Here is a 9114-nt window from a genome sequence, read left to right as displayed (position 1 = left end):
AAACAGATAAACTTCAAGAAAATGCCAGCAAAATAGGACTAAAGATAAAAACCTCTAAAACAAAAGTAATGCGAACCCAGTGAAGTTAAATGAGAAAGACCTAGAGGATGTTGATAGCTTCACCTACCTAGGAGGAATAGTTACAACAAAAGGAGGCTGTGACAATGACATGGACAACAGATTGAAGAAAGCTATAGGCCAATTTAGCAGGCTAAGAAAAATATTGAGACCATCGGTACTGTCATTTAAAACAAAGGTCAGATTATTTAACAGCTTAGTCATATCAGTCCTACTGTATGGATGTGAAACCTGGAAAACAACTGAACAAGACAAGAAGAAATTGAACACCTTCCAAAACAGATGTCTAAGACAGATATTAAAAATAAGATGGCCTGATACTATATCAAACGAAAACCTCCACATAAAAGCTGGAACAAAGAAGCTCAGTGATAATATAATAGAACGGCATTGGAGATGGATTGGCCATGTACTAAGGATGGATACCAACAGTATATGCTCAGTTGCACTGACATGGAAATCAGAGGGAAAAAGGAAAGTTGGACGTCCCAAAACCACCTGGAGACGGAATGTAGAGACTGAAAGAACATCACATGGATGGAATAGCTGGGCTACAGCAAGAACAGCAGTTAAAGACCGTGTAAAATGAAAAAATGTATCAGGGCCTTAAATGCCGACCGTCATGAAGAGGATAGGTGAGGTGAGGTTATTGATACGATATTCTCGCGCTTGTATTTCCTATCATGATGTCCTTGATATATATATCATTTTTTTATATATCATTTTATTCTGGTATCACCTAAGTTGGACAAAGGTATACAGAAAAACACATTAGTTTACATTACATTGCATATAATGTACATTTGTTGAGGAAGCATTAAATATGAGTTTTTTACAACGGTATGATCAGTATAGCCGACAGGTTAACATCAGAGAGAATCCAGTTTGTCATTTATAATTCTAATAAATTGGCACAATTTTCGAAGTTTAGATTTCTGTTTTTGGTTCATAATAGCATTATATTTTGATAGAGGGTTGCTGCTCAAAAGGAAGCTATTCAATCAAGAGTTCCAAATGGTGTTACGGACGCCATCACGAGTTGGTTGACCGTTATGGAATAACCGTTTCAAATACAATATCGGATATGTTTCTTACGTCGTAACTACAATCCCCTTCCCTTTTCGTAAATGTGACCTACCGATCAGATAAAAGAAAAAAACGAACAAATAAAATAACAAAAATACCGTCTCCGAGTAAAATTAGAAACAGAAATCCTTAATCAAATAGCAAAATCAAAAGCTCCAACATATCAAACGAATGGTTTTGTGTATAATATACAAATTAGTCAACTAACAAATCAATTGAGTTGACTGAAAGTAGATCGAAATATTTGCAAAAACTATCAAAACAAATTAAACTATATATTAAGAAGATATTAGTAAGTACACACAATAAATTATTGAAAGTGTTTCTCAATTTTACAATTCAATATTTTACCATCTTAAGTGATAACAATTTCATTCATCTTGATATTTTGGTTTGTTTGCTTTTTTATTGCATTTGGTTACTTTATTTTCAATATATTTAGATTATTTATTCTGTACTCATACGTAGTTCAAACAGAATCCAAAAGTTGTGTTAGGTATTTTGAAATAATACATATAACTTGCATTGTGTTAATATCTAAAGTGATTAATGATTTAAGCCTTTTTCAACTGATTTTTATAGTTCGTTCTTATGTTGTACTGTTATACCACTGTCCCAGGTTAGGGGGAGGGTTGGGATCCCGCTAACATGTTTAACCCCGCCACATTATTTATGTATGGGTCTGTCCCAAGTCAGGAGCCTGTAATTCAGTGGTTGTCGTTCGTTTATGTGTTACATATTTGATTTTCGTTCATTTTTTTTACGTAAATAAGGCCGTTAGTTTTCTCGTTTGAATTGTTTTACATTGTCTAATCGGGGCCTTTTATAGCTGACTATGCAGTATGGGCTTTGCTCATTGTTGAAGGCCGTACGGTGACCTATAGTTGTTAATGTCTGTGTCATTTTTGGTCTTTTGTGGATAGTTGTCTCATTGGCAATCATACCACATCTTCTTTTTTATATTATATATTCTGGAGTATTTGATACCTAAACTTTGACAACATATTTGAGAAATAATTTTATGGAAAGTAAAGCATTGGTAGGTTAATACATAAAAGATAAATCTAGTTTATTGTAGTTCATGTCAGGCTTTGGTGTTTTATTAATCTGACAACTTGCTTTACACAACATCAGATAAAAGGCAATGCATAGATATACTCCGTTCCTATAAGTTTATTTTGAAAGAAATGGTAATCGATGTAAGATCATCGAGTAATGACGAATTAACGATAAAAAGGGGGCATATATTTCTTATTGATTCTGTTGTTCATCCTTATTATTGATAACTGTATCATTGTTTTCGTTATCAGTATTACATTGGTCAGGTGATTTCAATGATTCTGTTGCTTTTGCATTTATTGCAGGTGCAGCTTTTTCCTCCTGAAATATCACCGATATCGATTCCACACTAAGGCATTGATATGACAAAGAAAGGCGCCAAATTTCGTCCAAACATTTATGCTACTTTTGTTGAGTATAGTTTCTCTAAATGGATAACGATAATCATATCAAGGACTCGTCTATGAAAATACCATTGATTTGGACATTTTAATTTGGAACCGCTGAAGCGCAAGCTATTTTTGTCGGCTTGTTACAGAAACAGAAACACGTTACATAATAAACATCAATTGATTTCTTTCTCTGGATTATTGTCTTAATTTTACTTTAACAGGTTGATTTTTGTGATCAAATCTCCAATTCGTTTCCCATGTACTATTTTATTATTTGTAATGGAGGAGGATTAATAAAAAGCTGTATGCAATATTTTGATTAAATAAAAAAAAAACCATCCAAATATGTTTAGAGCGAACGGGTTTGCGAACACTTATTTTATATCATATCAAAATAATAAAATTAACTTATTATTTGTGTAGCCGAAAGTACAAATATAATTTTCAAAAATGTCAAAAGAGATTAAACTACATTTTGTAAGTATTAGGTAGTACACAAAAGATATCATTTAAACTGCTTGTTAATTCAAACGCATAATGATTGAATATTTTGCGATAATATCATAATGTCTTGCGTATCTTAAATTTTATTACCTAATTTTCAGTATACTTTCAAGGGTTTGTCCATAGTTTACATATTATATGCAGTTTGAAAGGTGTCCCACAAACTCATGAAGTTTGACTGTGCCTTATCTAACTTGTATTTTAAATAAAGAGATATTTACAACAAACAACTTTTATAAAACTAGATTTGATACCTTCTTTAACGAAATATGTGTGTAACGATTTTATTGGAGGTATTACATAGTATAGGTCAATAATAAACCATAATATCTAGTTTGCAAAATTTCATGACAGGCTTTTAGTATGTTATAAATCGGAAACCTTGCTACAAATAACAGCACATAAATAGCAAAGACACATTGAGATATCCAAATTCCTACACATTTATATATTGAAAAAATGTATTTTGACGTACCTTTAATTATATATGTATATCTGTTTGGGTAATTATTTGATAAATCAAAGGATAAGACAAATATTGTTACTTTTATAAGCTTCATTTCAAATACAAATTGAATCTTTTTACGGGAATTATCATTGAACAATTCAAACTAGAAAATCATCGGCCTGCGTTATGACACAACAATAAACATTAAAAACCATATATGACCGACAACAAACGAAAACCACTGAATTTGTCCAGATTTTAGATTAAAAAAAACATTACATTCTTCGTGTACGTCTTTTTTTTGTTGTTTTGTTTTTCTTTATCGTGCACCTCTAGCTTTTCATTTCTCCCCTTCATGAAGAGTCCTTTTCGTTTCGGATTGATGGTTTCTTTTTTCAAAGTGGGTTTTAATTTTTTTTTCTCTTTGTAATTTATGCTTTTCATTTGCAATTTTTAAAAGGAGTGTAACAGATACAGCTGACATTATTTCTTCAGTTTTGTTTGGTTTTCTGTTTTTGTTCGTTTTTGTTTTTTTTTGTTTTTTTTGTTTTGTTATGTTTGTTTGTTTTGGTTTTTTTTTTTTTTTGGAAAGGGGGGGGGGGTATTTTTATAAAAGTATTTTAATAAGCAGATATGGTATGATTGCCACTGAGATCACTATTCACCATAGACCAAACGACGCAGATAGTATAAAAAGCTATTAAAGGCCCGACATGATAAAATGTGAAACCATTCAAACAAGAAAACCCATTCATGTCCAGTGAAGGATGTTTATACAAGATTATCGACATCGCGATATCTACAATGTTAACACGATATAGTGTCATTGTTTACATTGTTTGAACCCTTATATAATGTATACATCGTTGACATCGCGATGTATACAATGTTAAAACGATGTTGTGTTAACATCGTTTACATTGTTTGAACCCTATATTGTTTACATCGTTGACATCGTTAACATCGTGCACTGGACATAGTTCAGAAAACCAACGGCTTGTACAACGCAATTAGCAAATAACAACTCATGGTCCACACTATTCAGATTTTTTCAGTTTTTTATTGATTTATGGTTATGATAGGTGTATACTAGTATATGAAACAGAGCATGTTAGATTGTGACGTTATGCATGTACATGTGAGAAAAAAATGTAATGATTTGGATACAGTGATTGTTTGCTCATTTTTTTTTTGTTTTTTTGTTTTTTTATAAAATACCCAACAGAACAGATCTCTGAGATGTTCACGTCATTCCTGTCCTTTGGGTTTTCAAAAATAGCAGAAGGATTTTGAAAGTGAATAATTTGGCATCAGTAAGAATTAAAAACGAATAAATTGCAGAAGAGCGTATGACAATGAATATTCGGCAACAAAAAATGCAAGACACAAAATAATGGATACAAGATTAATACATTTTCACTAGGCAAAGCTGCGACAAAAAAAAGCTTGCGTAGCAACATATACAACTAAAGTGATGAATCCGATCCTCCCATTCCGTCAGAATATCAAATGGTCGACCACTAACCCTGCCTAATCTCCGTGAAAGAGGCTGAGATTAGGCTGGTTTCATGTTTACTTGGCTTTTTACAAGTCCCAATTTCTAAATTCTTACACTAATTAATTTGTAAATATAAGATGACCTTTTTAATCATTCTGAGACACGAGAATATACTTGCGTCAGGTTCAACCCTCCTTAAATACGTACACTGTTTATTGCTCGTCGTCAATTGTTACTATAGTGTCATTGTTTTCGTTAACATTATTACATTGATCAGGAGATTTCAATGGTTTTGATGCGTTTGCATTTATTGTAGGTGGTACTATTTCTCCTGAAATATCACTTGCCTCGATTCCACCCAAAGTCATTGGTAGAGCAAACAAAGGCGCCAAATTGCGCCCAAACATTGTAGTTCCTTTATGCTCCTTTTCTTGAAAACTGTACATTTTTTCTAACTGTTGTATCGTACGCTGTTTGTTCTCCTGTTCCAGTCTGACTCTTATTTTGGGCATTGTCTTTAAGAAACTATCCGTTTCGGCGTCTAGATCACGTTTTTCTGTAACTAGAAATCTCTTCCGGAATATGCGCACTATAAACATTGCCGTTACCGAACCACTGTATACAACGATAACAGCAATGATAAATTGCATAGCTCCTAAATGGTCATATGGTTCTTTGCTCTCTTCTTCCTTTATACGCGTTAATTCAGTTACGTTTGTCTGGTTTTCGGAGCACATTATGTATCCTTAAGTGTCTCCAGAAAATATGCAAAAGCTAACAAAATGTTTACTTTTTCTTCAAAGGTTGATGCTGAGAATGGAAGTTATCGTGATTAATACATTATTGCAATGCAAAATGCATAACACAATAACTCGCGTAATCCAAGAAACTAGAACACATAATTCTTAAATTAACCGTCCATGCACTTTATATCAGAAAAAAATAATCCAATATGGCGTATACTATGCATTTAAAATGAATAATTGAGCAATATGTGACTAGAAATATTCTTCAAATTTCAAGCAGATCGTACGGTTGTGCTTTGAGTGTTTAATAACTTACATATGTATTAAGTTAATAATTTGGTCCAAATTTTAATTTTGGCATCTTTTAATTTATAAGTAAATATTTTATTTATTTAAAAATTACACGAAAGAGTGTACAATGAAAGTATGTATAAGTAAATAGAATATATAAACCTAATTTATGTACTTAAAAATCTTACAAAAGATTAAATGTCACGGAAGGTATGATTTATATATCAGCTTTAAATAGACTTTTAACAAAGTTTGAATTTTACTTGTAATCGTATAGTCAATCAGTACTTATGAATGATTTAAATATCCTTTCATCATTTTTTGAACTAAGAACAACTCGACAATTGAATACGTTCAAATTATTTTCGAAGAACGAGCCTTATAGTTTAATTAATCGCGTTTGGGGTATGGACCCCCTTTTTTCTTGTTGTTGGATTTCTATCAGTCTCTTTACCTTATTTTCAGTTATATAATGTGTTCTTCTACCTATCCATACAGTACACATTTGCTGCAACGTGGAAAATAAGAAAATGAGTGGCAGCAGTGTCTCGTAATTCCAGCCTGATTGTTCATATTTAAAAAATAAAATAAAATGAATGACCAGTATCAGGGTTTCAGATTTTTAGTCCGATTGTATCAAAGGCAAATAAGTTCTGCATTATGGACAAATTTTTGTTTCACGACACTGAAAAGAATCGTGTCGTCCTGTGTTGTTTAATTTTTAAAATACGTTGATGTATACAATATTCTGAGAAGTGCAGCCACCGATATTAGAAATTAGGATAGCTTGGTTTCATGTCAGTAGGTTATGCAGATACTGTACTGACTGTTTTCGTATGCGACATGTGAAATATTTCATTTAAAACGTTAAATTGTTAAGATATCATGTCCTTCAAGACGAATTAAAAGCCAGCTTGGGAATAAAAACCTGCCGTTAAAAACTTCAATGTATATTTATATTTAGGTGCTATTTACAAAAATCATACCAATGGTGAAACGTTTACTGCAATACAAGATGGTCTTGATATGGGATCCTTCGTGTATTCTTTAATTTTAATAAGTTATTTTTCTCTATTGGATTAATATTGATTATTCCCATTTCCTATTCTTTATACTTTAGCAACCTCATTATTCTTTATTTTTTGCCTATTTTTCTCTGCGTGTCTAATTTTTTAATCCATTTTTCTGCAATATTGTCCCATTATTATCTATGTACTATAAACCTCACCCAGACTCTCATAAAGGCATGAAATTTCGTAGCGACATGACTTCGGAATGGTAGATGGATATGCGTGAATGAAAAACGACCAGCACTTGATACATTCTTTGATAATAAAGATGGTTAATAATAATGTAAAATAAGTGTTGGCGATTGTTTTCGTGACAATCCATCATACCTTCAACATTCAACAATGTGCAAAGCCCATACGGCATAATCAGCTATGAAAGGCCCCGAAATCACAAATGTAAAACAATTCAAACTATAAAACTAACGGCCTAATAAATGTACAAAAATATGAACGAAATACAAATATGTAATACTGCAAGAAATGACAACCACTGAATTACAAGCTCCTGACTCGGGTCAAGCACATACTTTTTTTTTAAATAATGTGGCGGGGTTGAACATAATACGGGATCACTTACGCCAAATATTGTGAGCCTTTTAGTTATATATTATCTGAGAAACGAAACTACCATAAAGATGAGGTAAAGGTCATGCGAGTTCTGGAAGATGACATGTCCATCGTGCAATGATTCTATGCACCAAATATAGTTTGAGAATTGCAGTGGCGGATCCAGAACATTTTGTAAGGGGGCACACTGACTCACCTAAGTGGGTGCCCGCTCCAGTGATTATATATATAATCAACTAAATTTTTCGCACAAAAAGGGGGGTGCAAGCCACACAGGCCCTGTCAATGAATTGTGAATGAAAAAGGGAAATGTTGCCAAAAAGCAAAAGACAGCCCAATGTAACCAATGGGTCTTCAACACAGCGAGAAAATCGTGGAATCGGCTTCAGCTAACCCATAAACAACAGTGTGTATTAGTTTAGCGAAAATTATTTTAAGAAATAGACATAACCATGAAAATATTTTGACGGACAGAACCATGCAAAATTTATATTGACAGACAGAACCATGAAAATTTGGTCAAAATAAACCCTAACCATATGTTCACCTTATAATCATCTCATTCACCAAATATAGTTGATCTACTGCTTATACTAATTGATATAAACTAAAAATACCTACAATTCCGGTACCCCTACAATTCAATGAAATTATGTCAACGTCAGATGAAACCTGGCAGACATACATGTTCTACACCTTATTTTAATTCCATCGCCAAACTTACTGAATCTATTGCTTATAGTTTCTGAGAATCGGTCCAAACCTTAGAAAAATTGACCAATAAACTATGAAAATTAGAAACAAAGTGAGATGAATTCCATATACAAAATAGGCATGCCTACAAAATATATGAGATATAAAAGAGATACGGAAGATACCAAAGGGATATTCAAACTTATAATGCAAACACAAGCTGACAATTTCATGGCAAAACACGAAAGACAGTACCACAACACATAAACTAAAGAATGAGATCCACGAACCCCGCATAAAACCGTGGGCAAACATAGCTTTGCTCACTAGATCATAAGACAGGTCGAGGTCCGGTGAAGCCTATCTGATATACCTTGCAAAGATCCCAGACACCGAATATATCTATCCCTTCACTCAAAATAACTGACAAAAAACTTCTTTCAAGCAATCGCTGAACCATAAAGATGATTACCGGTATGTGGGAGACATTTGTTGGATTATATAGGGAATCACTGAAGCATGACTGGAACAGGCACCACTTATGAAAATTTCTGGATCTGCCACTGCCTCACAATCTTATGAATGCATGTAATTTTTTGATGTTACACTATTGCTTCAGATAAGGGCCAAGGTTTGGTACCATCAAAACATTAAACCTGCTGCAATTGTTTGCACCTGTCCT

Source organism: Mytilus edulis, chromosome 12 (assembly GCF_963676685.1).
Source record: "Mytilus edulis chromosome 12, xbMytEdul2.2, whole genome shotgun sequence".
NCBI lineage: Eukaryota > Metazoa > Mollusca > Bivalvia > Mytilida > Mytilidae > Mytilus > Mytilus edulis.
Note: the sequence above shows the minus strand (reverse complement) of the source record.